The following is an 18665-nucleotide window of genomic DNA, read 5'->3' on the forward strand; positions in this document are numbered from 1 at the left end:
AAAATCCCATCCACTCCGCCAAGTCAAGGAACACAACAGTGGCGATGAGGTTATATATGGAAGGGAGAAGCAAGCTAGCTCTCGGTTTTGTTTTTACGGAACATCTCTAGAGTACCTTTAAACTCAGTTTAGCAACCTTAGCAAAAATGTATGGTATAACACCACATACTAGTGGTGCATTCCAGACAGCATTTAAACTAGTGGGATGTGGGATTTATCCTACCTCCAACTACAAAAGATGCACTGGAACGCCTGTCGAAGTGGGAGCTCCTACTCGCGAACTCGTATGAGCTCAACCTGCCCCGACCTCAACAAAATGAAGTGGGAGGATTATGGCGGCGCCCATGGAGACAGCTGTGAGGGGTAACTTCAAGGAATACGCTATAAACTTTAGGGTAGGGTTGTTTTAGACACGGTAATTAACTTGTTCTTCATATTATGACTTAAAATTGTGTCAACAGAATACAACGTATTGTGAAAGTAACGTTATAACGTTATACAGTTAGCCTAGCCTAATATGCTAACGTTACGACGGTATGCTAACGTTACGGCGGTCACCCTTGTTTTCTAAACCTCCCACTCCAAAATGCTTGGAACGCTTTGAAGTGGGAGGTAGAACCTTTCAGGTAGGGTAGGTCCCACCTCCCACTCGTTTGGATGAGGTCTGGAATGCAGCATAATAACTTGCACCTTCATTAGAATGTCTAGGCCTATCGTTTTTTAACAAGTGTGCTAGTTGGTTAAATTGATGATATAAAGTCAATGTATGATTTAATTCATAAAGGGTGAATTAAATGTATAGGCCTATCAGACATTGAACATTTAAGTAAACGCAATTCCCTTGAAACCATTGTGTTCAAGAACAAGGCTGAATTTAAAACGAACTGCTACCCATTTTGCCCATTGACTTCCATTGTGTGTTATACCTACCCCTTTCTGTAACCTTTATGCCGACAGTATCTATCCGTTGAGAAAAATACATAATCAAGTTTGCTGTTTTGCTTTCTTGGAGTCGTTGTCTTATCACGTGAACACGGCTATACATAGATTTCTCGAAAATATGCGCACGCACACAAGGGGCAGAAAGCACCATGAACAGCATTAAGCAGCTGCTCTCCGTGAAAAGATTAAAATGAATTTTAGTGCCGAAAACAGCACTATTCGAAATGACGATGGTTAGAGAATGTTCAGGAATGTAAAGTAATGCATATATTTGCCAGAAACCACCAAAACCGCCAAAAAGACGATGTTTTATAAATAATGAAAACGAACGACAAACTCTGAAATAAGCTCATAAATGAGATGTTATCATCATTTAGACAACAGTGGCATACAAAAAATGCCGATTATAGCTTACAGCAGCTGGTTATTAGGTTAACTTTATAACGTTAAGACCGGCCATTCGGCGTCTTCTGCCCCATGGGTGCGCGCGCATCTAGTTTTGTTAGTAAACAGGAAATCTGTCTATAAGCAACGTGTTACCATAGCTCATTTTTTTGACGTGGTTTAGCAATACATCCGTTCGTAATATTGTGTTAACGTGAACTCCGCCCTTTCTTACTGAGTGTCATTTGAGTTTTACCCCTCCTCCCATGTGAAAAAAGTCGTGGCCATTTTTATGTAGACTAAGCCAGCTCAACGCTTGTTTCCGCAGAGTTATTGATGGAATCTGCGAATTAACGTCACGGTAAGGTATAAAGAAACCTGTCGATGAGACGATTAATGTTAGAGAATTTTGAGTGCAACGTTACTAGCTAAATACACGAGATGGTAACGTTATGTTTGTTTTGAATGGTAACTTTCCCGTGAATGCTGGGTGAGGTATTTCCCTCACACGGATCACGCTTAAGTGCAAGTTAGTTCCATGTATAAGACTAGTCGGGCTGTTTAATTTGAATTCATTTTCACCGACGAACAACCTGTTTGTTGTTTGTCATGGATTTTTTGTCCTTCGTTCAGCTCAAGAGATGTTTGGCTCAAGCGCCTTTGGTCTTTGTTACATCGCCGGCTAGCACACCACCATCGTTACTTATTAAATTTAGCCAATGTTAGCTAGTTGTGACAACGGTAGCAGCTAATGTAACTGTAACGTGAAGGGTATATTTACACAGTATTGTTAATATGTGTAAAATGTAGACGGTTATAATGGTCATTCTGTCAGGTGAGAGGTATTTTGTCGTCTAAGTGATAATATAACGACGTTAGCTAATGTTTCGACGCTATGTCCACAACCGAAATGTGTGTAGCACTAACGTAAACGTTAACGTTAGTTGGCGAACAGTTGTTAGCTAGCAAGCCTAGAGGCTGACGGTCCTTCTCATCATCCGTTTAGCGATATGTAGTTGACGGTAACAGATTTTCTAAGATGACTACGTAGCGTTAGCTTACTTGCCACTCTTAGCTAAGAAGGCCAACTTTAAGTTGGAACAGAAAAAACACCCACTTTCAGAAGTATTAGTATCGATTGTAGTAGTTGTAGACCAATTGTTGACCAATTGCTAAGAACCGTGCTGCCTGTTCCCCATGTTGGGTAAGTTAATCACTAATAGGCCTGCAAATAAAATATATGGAAATAATTTTGCTCCACCAAATCTGATGAAAGAACTCAAAACAAACCACATTGCTCATGTGGTTAGTCATTATACATTGCAATTGATCTAATAAATGTTAAGTAACGGTAATGTTTTCGAAGGTGGAGTTTAGCTCCCTTCACAGAGAATTGGACTGATAAGCAATTTGACCAATCAGCAGGCTGATAATACTTGCCTTCTGGCTAACTGACATTTTGTCTGACAAATTTCCAATCTACGCTGACCCTATGAAGGCTACAAATTGGACAGCAACATTTGAGAGGGCATATATTCTTCTTTCCCTTCTTAAAGCCCAAAACTCAAAAGGAGCCATGTTGACCATGGATTTAACTAGTGATGGCCCGATACCGATACTGGCATCGGGGATTGGTCGATACTGGGCCCATAGTTCATAAAAATTCCCTGATACCGCCTCTAATCTTAGCTGCCGCTCTTAAGAAACAGCCGTTACTCTTTCTTGAAGCCCACTTGCAACGCTTATTTCAGTCTTGCACTTGAAAAACATACAACTAGCTAGATTCATGTGTCTGCGTTGACTCTATGCAGCTAATATTCTCCCACGAATGGTTTTCCGTTTAAGGCGAGATCGTTTTTTTGAGCAGCGGTCAATTTCGAGATTTTGTGCTAGTTTGCTACTTTAGCATGTATTCTACCACCCTACTACAACAACAAAGTGCACATTTAGGTGTTTATTTCATGACATTTTGTCTACTCGCGCCTATATATTTCTCCTAATTTCACCAAAAGTTCCCATTCTAAAGTGTTATGTACTACCGCGACCGTGATCCAAATCATATCGTGTGTGACACCGTTGGAAAGCCCTGTTTCTCCTACATGACTCTATGCAGTCCAAATATGGGCACTTCCTTTGTATTAGCAACCAATCGCGAAAGGTCAAAGGCCAGTCTAGGCTTAGAAAGGTATCCCATTGGCTGTGTTTCAAGGCTGTTTTCTCAAAATGATTTGTTTTTCCCCACATTCCATGCAAAGGATCTCCACTTCGGCAGCACCTACATACACCAAACTTCCCAGTCTTATTCCTAACTATATTTGGAAGATATTTGCCAAGGGATTTGTTTAGAGATGCACCGATAGCTGGTGACCACGTGATCGGCCATGACCGGCGACTTATGCCAGTCAAATGTACGGTCCGCACGTTCTTGTAACAACATCACTTATATTAGCTGACTTAGCAAAGTTTGATGAAGCTAGCAAAGGCCAACAGTCAGGGCTGGATAAAGCGCTAATACTGAGTTTTTCTATGCAGCGAAAGCTGTGCCTTATTGCGTGGAATTTACTAAGCTGTCACTTCAGGTTACAGCGCTAATCTCCGCCCGCCCCTGCCGCTAATTGCGTGCCCACAGCTGAACCACAAGCGCTGTCAACAAGCAGCGACATAGCCCATAGTTATACTGCGCTTAAGGTGAGACACGGCAGGAATAAACATTTTGATTCGGTTTGCCACCTTAGCATGTATTCTTTCGCACTACTACAACAACAAAACATATCATGTGTGGTGTCGTTGGAAAGCTGTGTTTCTCCTGCATGACGTTATGGCATCCAAATATGGACACTTCCTTTGTATCCGCAAGCATTCGCGAAAGTTCAAAGAAGAGTGTAGACTGAGAATTGCATGTCATTAGCCCCTTTCAGACCGTCGGGCCAAAGCCGAGCTAGCCAGGCCGTGCCAGGGCTAATTGCTTTCACACCTCTTGGCGGGTGCTAACTGCGGGCCAAATCGGGGCTACTAGCCCCTGATTTCTGGCCCCACAGTCGGGCCAGAGGCGGGGTCAAGGTGAAGGCGGAGTCAACCCGTTGCTGTGTGTGGAGTCCACAAACATTGCACATGGAATTTAGACATAACGTTACATCCACATAGATATTTGCCTGTCAGTAGGCTAACTCCGTCCAGAGATCACCATGTAGCACAGTAAAAAGTGAACTAATATAACTAACTAACATAGCGTCCCACTAATTTAGGCTATTCCTGCCTGTGTGTTTTCTGCTATTGATACGACCAAAGATCCTTAAATAGTAGCCTAGATTAGCCCAGCTTGACGTTACATTATAAACTTTGTTTTTCATGCTAGCGCGAACTTCTCCTTTTAGTACACCAGAAGAATACATAAACGCCTGGACAAAATAGTGATTTTCACCGCTTAAAATTCATTTATTTTCATTTTGAAAGAAACATGGTGAGGCAATAGAAAATGCCATTGCAGGTCGTTTGTTTAGAACAGGAAATCGCGTTGCCGGGACAACCTGACATTTTCACTCAAGCACTCCAGCCCCTTTCGTTCGTAACTCTGTTTGTTAATGCTTCAAAATAACATTTATTAAATGAACCTTACATTTTCCAGTAGCCATAGAGTTGTGGATTTTAACAAAGTCCCGTTTGGTTCTTAGCAGGAGCGTCTACTACTAGCTTCAAAATATTTTCTTTAGCCTACTCTGCTTGGTGCTAGGCTGTGAACTCGTGGCATCGTCGTGAAACTAAAATTCCACTGGAGCTCCATGCGGATTTTACTGTCTATGGATTGTACACACAGCCTTACAAATGTTTACTGTTCTTCGAGTCAGGTAAAATGTAATTTATGTTAACTCATTTAGATACACGTCTGTGCCATGCGTTTCTTTAGGAATCCACCGTCTTGGTTTGTATAGAAATGAATATTAGCCTAAGTGACATACAAACGGACAATAAATGGTGACTGACTTCTATAGCACAGCATAGGAAAGCCTACGCGACTTTCTACTTATCCTGCTTGAAAAGGTGTGGTAATGGTGACGTTTTCACAAGCGAGGGTGTGTCGAGGTGTAATGCGGAGAGGCTAATGGCCTGACAGTCTGAACGCAAAGGTGAGGCTTGTGGACCCGGGCTATTAGCACCAGTTTGGCCCGAAGTTAGCCTGGCCCAAGCTGGCCCGATGGTCTGAAGCCGGCTATTGGCTTTGTTTCAAGGCTGTTTTCTCAAAATCAGTTTTTTGTCATTTTCCAACATCTCAGCCTATGTAGCACCTACATACCAAATTATCCAGTTATACACTTATCAGTAGCCTATTCTGAAGATATTTTCAGTGGATATTGGATGTGAGAAGAAAAACATAGGTGTTCCCACAGTGCATTTCTATTAGGCCAGCCATTGATAAGTATATTAACATGTTGTATTAAAGAAAAGATAGAAAATAACTCTTTGTGTGTGCTGTAAAGTGGTTAGAATAAATGAAATCGGAATCGGCTAAAATCGGTATCGGCAATCGGTGCATCTCTAGATTTGTTGATCTAGTGTTCTTGGCCTGATATGACTTATTATGCCTTAAACGTACACTATGTAGTTTTTGCTCCCATCTAGTGGTTAAATTTGATTTTGCATGCACGCTCTAGCACCACACGTTTTTATGTGCGTTGCAAGATGGCTAGAACTACGGGAAGTTGAATGGGTCGAGATTCATTCAAGATGTCTTCTACCACTTCATCGAGTTTTCTTTCCAGTGATGATGTAAGCTATTCTAAAGTTCTTTGAATAATTTGTATGATCATGTATGAGTAATTACTCCTCGAGCAACATAGTGACTTACGTTGTCATGCTTATATTGTTTTTACATTAGCTTACTATCGTAATATTAGCATAGCAGCAGCTAACAACTTGACATGACAGTATAGGCTAATGCTTGTATTGCTCTAAAGGCATGAACTATGTCACTAAGTGCAGTGCTTGTCTGTAGGTTAAGTATGACCGTCTTCACGCTGCTTCTCTGTATAACGCGAAATGCAAAAACGCGTTTTTCCCTAGCGGTAGTGTTTAGCGGTAGCGGTAGTGTTTTATGTCCCTCTCGGCAGTTCATATTTTTCTATACACCGGAAAGACATGGAAGACTTCCTGTGAACGTCCCTTTCAATGTAAATGCCGGGAAGTAATTCTTCGGCCAGCAGGACGAGTCAGATCATTGGCATGTGTTATTTTACACTAAAGAGGATCTATTTATGAATGAAGACGTTGACTTGAGGTACTAAAACACTTAAAATCCTACATAATGTACCTTTAAAATAGGGCGAAAATCCATTTTTTTTTTAAAAAAGACCATTGGCAGTATTTTCTGATTTACTGGATAACAAAAGAAGATATTCATAATCCCCTCTGTGAATGTTTTTTCATTTGATATATTAACACAACAAAAAAAAATCATTTTCAACCTGGCTTTTTCCAATGGTCAGATCCTTCGCATCAAAATATATGCAAATGAGCGCATATTTAATTAGATATAGCCAAATTATCATTTTTAAACATAAAATTACATAAAACTTGCAATACATTTTTTTCTCCTATTTATGTGAGTATTCAACTGGTAAAGTTTCATGAAGATATCTTTAAGTTAAAAATTGTAGTGTCTCGCCTTAAACTATAGATCACCTAAACTATGCCACATGCAACTAAACTATGCATGTGGCATGCACTTAGTTGAGTGTAGCCTAGTTGTTGTGCGTCGTTGGTGTGTTAGTGTAGCTATGTACTTTGTGCTAGTTGGGAATAAGCCTAGCATACAAAACAGTAGATAAATCTTATTTGCCTAGTGTTGGCACACATTTTGTCTTTTTGTAATGAAAAATTTTACCTTTCCCTGCCTTTACTCCAGATTGTCACGTTAAGCCTACCTTACACTGACGGACTTTGATAAGATTTTGGGAAAGATTCTTGAAAGATTGTAGTCTTTTAACTAATGCCCCTCATTCAAGCTTTACTCAAAAGACCAATCCAATCTTTCAAGGATCTTTCCCAAATTTTGTCAAAGTCTGTCAGTGTAAGGTAGGCTTTAGTCGGATCATTATATACTCCAAGACCGAAGTCAGTGCCCAAATCACTTCTACTGTAGCCTACCTTCGTCTTGAGCAACAGGCAGATGCAAGACACATATTGTATGAGAAATTCAAACAATGCATAAGTCTCCTTCATTAACTCTGCTTTGGCAGCAATCAGCAGACGGCAGGAGCTTCTTCTCTCTTTTCGTCGCTCGTTAAGTGGCAAATAGTCCAAGCTCTGAAAGGAGCCATGCCAATTTTACAAAGGTCTCCAAAGTAGGGTCACGTGGGATCATGTTTTGTTTCTCTGTCAGATTTTACTGAGGGAGACAGTGTAAAAATAGTCTATTTACTAGAAGTCGACTACTGTTTGGTTTTTGTAGTTACTAGTAGTCTATTACTGTTTGGTTTTTGTTTATGTAAAGCACATTGAATAACCTCTGTGTATGAAATGTGCTACAACATAATATAAATAGACTTGACTTGACTAGTTAATCATTTGTTAATTAAGATCAGTGGCAGTGTGGAGGCTTGTTTTAGACATAATTGTTAGTTTATTTTTGTTTGAAATAGCCTGTTATATATTTTTTTTAAACTCTTTTTTATGTATTTTAGGCTTATTGTAACAATAAGCAGAATGAAAATGCACTGCAATGTTATGCTAGTTATTTTGTGGTAGACATATTGGTATCGGTTTTCTGTATCGGCAAGTACACAAATGTAAATACTCGTACCGGTTTGGGGAACTAAAATGGTTTCGGACCCTAGATTTAACCTTGTGAAAGACCTGCAGCTGGTTGCATTTAGTGCAGTGCCTGTACAAACAATGTTTTCCAAGAAACTTGTTGCCCAATTACGTTGATGCAGGTATATCATGTTTGATTGGCGAGGATGTAGAATCAGGCCCGTGCAGTTAGTAGAGCTTTTTACTCACTTTGCAAAGTAAAAGAGTGAAGGGGAAAGGCGTTTGAGTTGCAGCTAATGGCAATATTCAGGGATGCAAACGGCGCGCCTTTTGGCGAATGCCGCCTTTTTCACGGCTGTCTGGGGGACTTGGGTGAATCGTGTAGATCCGATGAGGTTTTTTTTAAGGTGGGGGGGTCCGTTGGAGGGTCTGATTATAATTTCATCAAAGATAATTCTGTATGGAAATTACTGAATAAGTAAATGTACGGTCTATGAGACAGTAGCCTGTAGTGTAGACCGTATGAGAAAGCTGCGCATGCAAAGCCAATGGAGCAGCGCGCGCGCACCATAGCCTACTGCTTACTGAATTGCATGCACTGAAAGGGATATTTTGCACACGCCTTACGCATTAGGGGTGTCACGATACCAGAGCCCGTCTACGGAGAGCCTTGCCACTCGCTATTAAGTCCCATTGTAACGACTTTTGGTTGCAGTTCCACCAAATTTCCACTGGGGGCGGTCGCCTGAGTGCAGAATGATTGGGAGCCCATGGAGCTAGACGGCTAAATTTGGCTCTTTCACCCAATTGTCGTTGAGAGATCTCAGATTTGATTGTAGTTTTTGCAAGTTCAACATAGGTTATAGGTCAAAAGTTGAATGAACGAGTACTTATGTCCTTCCGATTTCTTACAGGTTGAGTTGTTGTTGCCCATACCACGCTAGCATTCTGTTAATGAAGCTTGAGTGTATGACGTCATTTACAGTTTAAAAGACGTTTTAAAGAAAACAAGTGACTCTAAAAAATTGAACACCACGCAATACGTAATTTCTTTGCATCCCCTTTCGAAAACAACATTCAAATTAATTGACAAAAATGTATATTTTGAGAAAAGTGGATTTTGAGGGGTATTGCTCCATAGACCTCCATGCATTCTGCACTCCAAATGTGAGCGCCTCTAAGGCTGCATTTAGACTACAGATCGGATATGCTCAATTCCGATTTTGTGCTCATATCCGATTTTTTTGATTGCATGTTTACATCTACTTTCGCCAGTGACCCAAATCCGATCATGTGTGTTTACATTTGCCAGACACTTGAAATGGCCCGCATGCGCATGGGCTACAAGTTTCTTGTAGAAGAGAACCAGCACAATCGTAATTTTTTTTTTAATTTTTCAGTTCAAACTAGCTTTACACAAAGACGATAGACTTGAGAGCAGTGAAACTTGACCAGAACAGAGTCATAGCCTACATCTCTACTCCATGAAAGTTGAAACAGAATGTAACAAATATGTTGCAGTTTGTTAATAACTTAACTTAACAGTGACATTTAGGCTACCTTTGTTCCAACCTACGCAGCCATAAAAAAGTGTGGTAGGCTACAGTTGTAACAGTATAGCGTCATGGTTGTAACAGTGCTAAAATCGTGAATCCTATAACATATTTTGTGATTAGCCATTGCAGACCATACGGTATTATGCTAGCTCACAATAACCTTTAAATAGGCTTATTTTGGTCATATCGACTTGATAAAACCTGTTAATATAGTTGATGAACTGCTTATTTCTTACATGTCTGAAGCAATTGGTCCAACACTGATATTTGAAGTTGCTGTGTTAACTTTCTTTGGGTGTGATCGCGGCACATAAAAATAATCCATAGCTTGCAATCATAATTGCTCGTGCATGCGCTATAAAATCAGTTCATTTTGCCAGAGACGGGTGTTACAACTCTTTTACTGTCTATGCAACTAACCCGCACAGGTCTAGGTCATGTTTTTTTTTTTATTTAATTGCATTTGCTGTGAGTGACTATATAAATAATGGCACTCATGTTAACTTGAAACAGATCGAGGGACTGACGAAATGAATGACATGTGACTGAAGTCTACACATTCAAATTTCACGAAGCAAAGTTAAACAACTTTGCTTAATATCTCTGGTTCAGTGATGCGCGGGTACGTGTCTGAACGACCCGCCCCGCCCCGCCGTTTACAACTAACCCGACCGCAACTCGGACCGCAAAAAATAGGCTATTTATTGAAATACTGGACCCGACCCGCTTCCCGACCCGCTTATTGTAAAAAGTAGTCTAACTTAGTCGTAGCGTCATTGAGCTAAAATTGGTATCTCATATGCATGTAGCCTAAAACAATAATATATATATATATTGCCTAATTGTATATAGCCTATAATTGCTCAGAATTTGGGAAACATGCATTTAGTCTACCTTTTCTTTCTTCCGTGTCAGCATTCATCCAAAAATTAGGCTATTTGACTCAGCATTGAACATAATAGCCTAAGGATTTTCCTATACAAATTCTGAATGCCTTGAAGCTCTCCCAAGCATGAAATGCAGGCATAGAATATTATTAAGAAACTCTTTATTAACGTCTTCATCAATGGACCAAAACAAAAACCAAAAGAGCCCGATTGAGTGCGTTGCTCCTTGATTATAAATTGAAACGAGATTAAACCTTTATTGCACGAAAGAGCAGACGTGGGGCTTTCCAACGAGACACTTTATAAGTTGCGCAAGGACGCACATTGCATGATCATACCAATTGTAGGCTATGACATTAAATTAAGAAGTATTTCCTGATTTGGGAAACTTCTAGTTTATTTTTCTTTCCATAATACCATTCGATCTTGCTGCAAATTATCAGACTTGAGAAGCACGCATTGCATCGGCAACTTCACTGCTCAGTAGCCAAATTTTCTGTCGAAGAGGCAGCAGTTTCAGAAAAAAACTGCAGATCATAGACAGAGAAAGCATATGCTCTGAGAACAGAACACAACTGCATGTCAAGTGTAGCCGAGGGTCTGTCTTCGCAGAAACAACAAGTGCATTTTTCTACATGTTCGTGACAAAATGTGGGGGATAGAATCGCGTTTCAGTGGGAATGCTGCAAATTATTTATTTCTCTTCTAAAGACAATTATGTACGATATAAATGACAAAAAATGAACGGCATATTTTCTTTTACCGACCCGACCAAACATGACCCGCATATCATTAAAAATATTTTTTCTTGACCCATAACCCGCTCGATTTGGATCAGCCCGCGCATCACTGCTCTGGTTGTAGGCTATTTACAGTAGACCATTCATATTTGGATGGCTATAGGCCTACGATTGTACATAATTAGGTAGGCTACAAATGTTTTATTCTCAATAAATGGTCTACGGAAACGTAATAGTCTACCAATAGGGCAACTTTTAACACGCTCCGCCAGCGCGCCCATTTGGAATTGTAACCTAACGTCACCAGGCGCAAAATTGTCACAGATTAATGACGTGTGGGACACATTGCACTGGAATATCCGATTTGTCTGTTTAGACTGCAGACACATGCACACAAATCCGATCCATATCTGATTTAAAACCACATACGAAAGGGGCCTGTATCCGATCTGAGGAGATCGGAATTCATGTGTTTTTTTTCTGTTTACACTGTCGTGGCACAGATCGGATGCGTGCCACAGTGGCAGTTCTCCCCTTATTAGACATTCTCTGACGATACCAAAAATCAGTAGTCGGTGCCAATACCAGTAAAATTACACGATTCTCGATGCCAAATTCGATACTATCGTTAAAAAAAAGGATTTTCTAAAATCCTATGTACTTAATGAATTTCTTTATTGAAATATTTGCAGAATACTGAAATATAATTTCTATAACATACAGAGCATAACAGAATACAGTATCCAATTGCGAGCATATCTCATAGGCTTACACATAATTAATTAAATCACTTTTCTAATGGATTGTATAAAAACCAACAACTTGCATCGCCGTTTTATCACTCTGCTTTCATATAGGCCTAATGTGAATGATTTTTTTTTACAAGATGTAAAGTCTTTGAAACACACACACACTAACTATTTATACATTCTATAAAGTGAAATTTCTGATTATAGCAGATTATAGCCTACTATTCATATTACAACTCCACCTCTTAAATTCAGCTGGTTGAAGCCTCAAAATATTGTAAACAAAGTACCAGGCTAAGCTTATCATACTGGTTGGACTGTTCAGTTTCCCCACATGTGTTTTAAGTTTCAAGGTAAGCTACTTTTTCTCCTTGGGACAGGCCCTTTTAAGTCTTGGAGTTGAAAAACATTGGTATTGAGATGGTCAGTCAACTTGAATGCAAGAGTTTTAATCAAATGTCTGCAGCATAGCCTACTAATGATGCTAACCGGATTTTAAACAGCAATTTAGCTAGTCGTCTTCTGTGCGTCATTGCGTTCACGATTGTGAATGTTTTATTTGGATTAAATGTGCATGTCGTGGGCGGGTGTCCATTGAGCACGCACGAGAGCGGGCCAAGGAGAATGAGTTTACTTCTACTGTTTGGTAAAGTTGCACGTATAGTCTACAAAAGTTGCGGAAGAACTATGTGCTTTCACCCGGGCAGCGTCAGGTGCATTCTATGTCTATGGTCAGGTGCATCAGTACGACCACTTCCAGGAATGATCTGGTTGGTTTTCATGGAGACAGACGCTGTGTGCACTAGGGGTGGAAATCGGAGCCTTCATGCCGATTCGATACGATATCTATTTCCTAGGCCAGCGATTTGATTCTTTCCGGTTATTTAGAATTCCCACCGATACGATTCGATTCGATTTTTTACATTATATCTATTAAGTTTAAAAAATCTAGAAAAATACAAATCATTTGCCTTTTATTGAGAATACAGAAACAGTAGCCTATTCTATTCACATGATGTGTATGTTACAGTATAAACAGGGCCAAATTATCTTTCTACTAGCCACAAAACTTTTAGTGCAGTTTCTTCCTCCACACGATGTCATAGGCTACCTGCTGACTGTGAGAGAACCTAATACAAATTGTAGGCCCAATATATCTGCTATTGCATGCATTTTGTGTGTAATCAATATTAGAAGATTAATTAGCTAAACGTTTAACTTTAGGTAATTTAAGTCATAGGCAACATTCTGAAATTGGAAACATTTCCTGGCCGTGTCGTCGTGGTAGCCTATTTTGTAGCGCGGCCCGAGCGGTACAGGCTATGATAGTTGCAATAGATGTCACTGTTAAAAATAAATCAGTCCACAAGGACTTTTTGAATCTAAGGAACATGCTCAGCCAAGACAGTATGGGAAACGAACACAAATCATAATCTGAAGCATGTTTAACTAACAGGATAAACATTCTCAAACACACTCGTTTCTCCAATTCCACTTCGTCCTAATAACTGTTATTAGCCTAACTTGTAAAACGACACAGTAACTAAAACATGATTGAAATCAAGATTGAGGTCTCTAGAATGCATTGGCCAAATGGCATTGCGTATAATAATGAATGACTAGCGTCACTGTTAGCGTGCTCACTTGATCTGACGAATCCATCAGCTGTTTTCCACAGGGAGAAAAACGTGTGCATCAGTGCAACAGTGAGGGTCACTAAATGCAAAACGTAGTCCACCAACTTATGCGATGATGACAAAATTCGCAGCCTATAAACGCTTTGTTGCAGTGCTGAAAGTTTACAGTGAAGCATGTCAACCCGCCAATTGAGAATGACCTTTTAATTCTACTCGCCAATGCAGATTTTCACTCACATTTGGCGAGTGGCAGAGGGTGCCAAAAGGGGTTGCCAACCCCTACTAGGCTATAAAGTAGAAGACAATAATGAGGATAGCGCTACCCGCAGATTAGGATTAGGCAGTAGGCTACGCATACGAGCGTATGCTGAAAATAAACAGACGGAAAAATACTAAAATAAATGCATTAATCGATTATCTTGCAGACGTATCGTCGGCTGTAGAATCGATGCATCGATACAAATCGATTAATATTTACACCCCTAGTGTGCACGGAGGGTAGAGGCTGTGTGTGCATGTGCATGAGTGACAGACGCGTGAGTGACAGAGAGGGAGAGCAGGGAAAGGAAATTCAGTTTAACGAATGTTGCGTGTTTTTCAATAGCGTTAAAAAATATATAAATAAATAACGAAACGCAATATGTGGCGGCCGGTGCTGAATCTGTGGCGCATCGCCACAAATTAGTCTATATGTGGGAAACACTGTATTGCCCCCATCAGTTCCGGAAGAGTCGCAGCACCGATGCTTATGCTGGCGTCGGTGCTTACGGTGCTTCAAAAAAATAGGCATCGCCGGTGTTTTTTCATTTTAGAATCGAGAGGTATCGCAAGTATCGGTTCTCGTGACATCCCTATTACGCATGTCCACCTCTTGGCATATGGCAGGGCTCCAGACTAACTTTTTGCGTTGGTTGCACCGGTGCGCCTAGCTTTTTTTTTTTAGGTGCACCAGCACAAAATTTAGGTGCACCCACATTTTTCATTGAATCGCCGTTAACGCCAAAAGGACACCTTTTATCGCACTCCTTTCATATAATGTGAATGATGTTTTTAACAATAAGGCGTAGAAAAAGCTTGTCTTTATTTGAAACACAATATATAAGGAATATGCATATTCTTTATAAAGAATTATATATATGTATATATACACACACATACATATACACATATACACATACACTGTATAATGCTTTCTACATAGGCCTACTGAAATTCCGGATATTCATGACATTCATGACTATTCATATTACAACTCCGCCTCTTTAATTCAGATGTTGGTTTGAAGCCTCAAAATATTGTAAACAAAGTAGCATAGCATTAGTTGGCTAGCTTATTATAGTCTATGGACTGTTCAGTTTCCCCACGTGTGTTAAGTTTCAAGGTAGGCCAATACTTTTTCTCCTTGGGACAGGCGCAGGCCCTTTTGAGTCTTGGAGTTGGAAAACATTGAGATGATCAGTCAACTTGAATGCAAGAGTATAAAATTAGTGCCGTATGCTATGATGCTAACCGGATTTTAATTATAATTTCGCTAGTCGTCTTCTATAGGCCTACGTCATTGATTTCACGATTGTGAGTGTACATGTCGAGGGGCGGGTGTTCATTAAGCGCACACGAGAGAGAGAGGGAGAGCGAGAGAAAGCGGTCCTAGGAGAGGGGGTTTACTCCTATACAGTTTGGTAAAGTTGCACGCATAGTCTAGCCACGTTTACATGGCAACTTGTGAAAGAAATAATATTATATGCTTTCACCCGAGCCGCGTCAGGCGCACCAGTGCGACCTAGAATTTTTTTCAGGCGCACTCTTGAAAATTTTGGGCGCATATGCGACCAAATTGGTCGCACTCTGGAGCCCTGTATGGATAAGTTTAGTTCGTCATGCACACCACTCGATGGCTTATAGAAGCTGGCTCTGCTGACATCATCAATAAAATCAAGATTAAAGTCAGATCAATCGGCTCGCTAAGTCTCCCGAGTCCCGCAACATGTCCAAAAATATTCTCTATATAATAGTCTTAAATGTGTCGGAAAGAGTACACATCTGTCTGCTGTGTGGAGCATAACAGAAGTTTCAATGACTAGCCTACTTTGCCCATTATGGCAAGACAATTACGTGAGTAAAGTTAATTTCAAGTAATGTTCTGTTGTTTATGTAACTGTATAGGAAATTATGGCCTTATTGCAGTAGCTGTCAGCACCGTTTTCATTGTAGTTATTAGCAATGTGGCTAATCGCAATTAGCATAATTTTGGTTTAGCCTTTATACTTTATTGCATTTGGATTACCAACCAACTAGATCCTATATTTTATTGGCCTTCTATGTTTGGATTAGATGTAGCTGGCAGTGCAGCAACTTGCCTTGACAAAAAACTACAGTAATTTCCTGCATATATATATAAAACACTGTCCTGTGGCTTATGCAATGTGGCTTATATAACCCACATTGCATAAGCCGCAGGACAGTGTTTTATGCAAGTTAACTAAAAGAAACAAAACCATATTAACACCATATTAACTGCCCCCCTGTATTAACCTCATAGCTGAAGAAATTTAGCAAAATCAATGTATAAGCCGTGGCTAATAGTCGGGAAATTACGGTAGGAATCTATTAGGCAATGGTACTTGCCAGAAGTGCTACAGTAGGCCTAGTAGAATATAGGCCTACACAAATAATGTGTTGACATGAGCTGTCGTCTTATATAAGAGCTGGTTGGACATAATAAATAGCCTATATTTAAAAATGGTATTCCCAGCATTTGTTTGTACTTGGCAGCAGCCATTGTTTTGTCTACGTTATTATTGGTGTGCCAATAATTCACCAAAACTTTAAAAGGCATATGGGCTACTGAGTATCTAAACAGCTGGTTTAGAGAGATTTTGCAATTTATTTTGAACAAAAAGAGGGTTACACTGTGTGTACTTTCAAGACATTTCAAGATGCAGTAAGAACATCAATACAGTGGCTATGGCATACAGTGTCATGCTCAAGGTAGGATAGTTTACCAAGATGATGGTTGTGCAGCAACTTTGAAACAGGATCAGTGTTTCCCACAGAATTTAATTCCATTTGTGGTGGTAGTGTGTTTGTGCGCAAATTTGCGCAACGTACTTATGATGCTAACTGGATTTAATTGCGATTTAGCGTCATTGTCGTCAACAACAACAATCCTTGCTGGATTTTTTAAAATGTATTCTTTAAACGGGCATGCATGTTTGTTGAGGGACAGAGAGGCTGCACAAAGGTGTGCATAGCTCTGCAATGAAAGGAGTTCATCTAGTTTAAGTAGTACAACATGAAATCATTGTGTGGTGGTCAGTGTTGATGTTGTGGTGGGCCGCCACAAATAAGTCAATGTATGGGAAACACTGAGGATAAAGGTAATGTATATCATGACCCCCTACATTGACCGTAGTGACCATATTAGGCCTATTCCTCCAAAAGAGGTTAGACACCAATAAGCCCATAATAAGAAACTCGGAAGTGATGTTTGAATTAATGTTCTGTCCATAGCCGATGTCCGCATAGAAGCGGCTGTTTTAAATGCAAATTTTAACAGAATGCAACCGACATGTGTCGGCATATTGTTGCAAGATTAGCAACCTGAGCAGGCAACAGAACCGCTAGGGCGGAAGGCAACTGCGGTTGTTGTCTAGTATGCAATGTTACGTTATAACAGCCTGCTTACCAACATGGATGCATATTGTGTTGGCATGTTTATCCAAGATGAACAATCTTGAAACGGTCCGTTGTTTTAGTGAGGCATCGTAATTTCCATGAATGGCAACATGAGTTTGTCGGCAAAATGGGCTTTTTTTTTGAGAGACATCCTTATTTCCATGAATGGCAAGTTGGCAACACGTGAGTTTGTCAGCGACATGAGCTTTTTTTCTATACTTGAGTAAGTGAAGGGAGAAGGGGAGTGGCTAGAGTTAGAGTGAGAGCGGTAGAATTGTATTTTGCTTAATTTAACAATATCGTTGTCATTTTTTGTCCAAAAACGACCAAACTTTGCACTGCACTCACGCATGCCATTAGCAAGACCCGTGACATATTTTAGGTCAGTCGGATAAGTGGTTCGAGAGTTATGCGTGGATACACAATAATATTGCCACGGCATTGGTATCGGCCGATAAAAGCTTTAAAACTTCATTATCGGCATCTGCAGATATTAAAAAATACCTGGCCGATAAGGTGACGTGCAATTAATGATGCGCATGCAGAGTTACAGATGTCTAGTGCGTGTATTTGTCATGTTCTGTCAAGAACGTGTCATTGTAAACATCACTTTTATGGAAACTGTAGTTGTTCAAGTTCAAAGAGGTAGCCTAACATGCGTACGTGCACAAGGCATCCCCTCCCCTAGAATCTAGCCTGTGGCTGTGCGTCTTTAACATAACATATATGCAGCAGTGCCATAAACAGCGCAACATGGCTGCTAGTTTAAGTGATGCTATAGTAAATAGGCTAATAATATCAAGTTGATTTGCTCACGTGCATCTCTAAAATGTGTGTTGCTTAACTATCTAGGCTATGGGATTTAGGTAATTTAGGCCTACTGTGTTTAACGTCATTTAGAAATTAGGCTACGCAACCATGGCAAATCTGGAGCGAGCTCCTTGCTATGCCGCTAGCACGTCATGTCTGTCATTCGTGTGGTGGTCACTAAAATCATTAATGAACATTGGAAGACACTTATCTCTTCTATGATCCCAAAAAGATTGTCTCTATTTACTTATAGTGGTACGGTCCCTCAGTTTCCCCACGATAAACTAATTAGTTCACACAGAGTTTGAATGGTGGTAAACGGTAGAAGTTTTATCTAATAAACGAGACGTTTTTAACAGCCAATTTGAACATTTGCATGTCTTGATACCAAGAACAGTTTACACAGATGAGATGAAAATGACAATGTGTTTAGTTTGAGTAGCATATTTTGTGTTGACTGTCACACATTAAACGTGTTGCCTAAATGCAACAAAACTGATGAAGATCGTAATTAATCTATGACAAATGGTGGTTAGTA

The 18665-nt window shown here is 40.1% G+C and overlaps 1 protein-coding gene across 1 annotated transcript in view; it reads left to right on the forward strand.

Moving 5' to 3' along the window:
• Nucleotides 1–1549: 1549 nt before the first annotated feature.
• Nucleotides 1550–18665, forward strand: part of ccdc71 (coiled-coil domain containing 71) — a 33235-nt gene continuing 16119 nt past the window's right edge. Inside the window, exon 1 of the mRNA XM_062544706.1 lies at nucleotides 1550–1687. The gene's annotated coding sequence lies outside the window, so the exon portion shown is untranslated. The remainder of the gene's footprint in view (nucleotides 1688–18665) is intronic.

Source organism: Sardina pilchardus, chromosome 9 (assembly GCF_963854185.1).
Source record: "Sardina pilchardus chromosome 9, fSarPil1.1, whole genome shotgun sequence".
Classification (NCBI taxonomy): Eukaryota; Metazoa; Chordata; class Actinopteri; order Clupeiformes; family Clupeidae; genus Sardina; species Sardina pilchardus.